This window comes from Benincasa hispida, chromosome 10, assembly GCF_009727055.1.
Source record: "Benincasa hispida cultivar B227 chromosome 10, ASM972705v1, whole genome shotgun sequence".
In the NCBI taxonomy this organism is placed as follows: Eukaryota; Viridiplantae; Streptophyta; class Magnoliopsida; order Cucurbitales; family Cucurbitaceae; genus Benincasa; species Benincasa hispida.
Window position 1 is genome coordinate 48,120,430 of NC_052358.1, and position 818 is coordinate 48,121,247.

The 818-nt window shown below is 27.6% G+C and overlaps 1 non-coding gene across 1 annotated transcript; it reads right to left on the reverse strand.

Moving 5' to 3' along the window:
- Positions 1–218: 218 nt before the first annotated feature.
- TRNAT-AGU lies at positions 219–292 on the reverse strand. Its single transcript has one exon. It is a non-coding gene; the product is annotated as a tRNA-Thr (tRNA).
- Between the last annotated feature and the right edge of the window lie 526 nt (positions 293–818).

Here is an 818-nt window from a genome sequence, read left to right on the forward strand (position 1 = left end):
ACATATTAAATTTATGTACCTAACATATGAAATATATAAACCTAATAGTAACAAACATATCAAATAAATATACCCGCAATCGGAATAATATACCCAAAGCACATCCACCCAATAAATATAATATTCCAACATATTGCTAGGGCATGTGAAATTAATTTTAAAAATATAAATGTGAGTAATGAGTGGTCGTCATCTTATGATAATGTTTAGGAATTGTTTGCTCTTGTTGAGAGTCGAACTCAAGACCTCCCGCTTACTAAACGGGTGCTCTAACCAACTGAGCTACAAGAGCTTGTTGACTAAAGAGTAATTATATTTACATATCTAATCAGAATAAAAGAAAGAAGCAAAAAAAGGTACGAACCACATTAAGCTAAAACTAATGTAAAAATTAATACAGAGAAGGTTGCAGCATCTAAAAATTGCCACCTCAAATATGTCATCATTTTTTTCGTTAGTCAATTACCGGTCAATTTTAACTTAGAGACCATTTAAATTTATTTTCTAAATTTTAGGGACTAAAGTGTCTATCTTAAAAATTTTATGAATCGAATAGGCATTAAACTCTAATATTAAAGACCAAAAGTATATACATTTTTTATATTATTTATTTATTTTATTTATTGTTCGGTTTAGTTTGATTCGATTTTATAAGTAGTTAATTCATGAGTATTGATTTTAAAAAAAAAATTAACATGAAGGCAACCCCTTAACTTTGATATTTGTGTCCATTTGGTCCTAGAATTTTTCAAAAGTATCTATTAAGTTTTTAAGCTTGCAAATTTATGCTCCAATAGGTTCTCAAATTTCAATTTTGT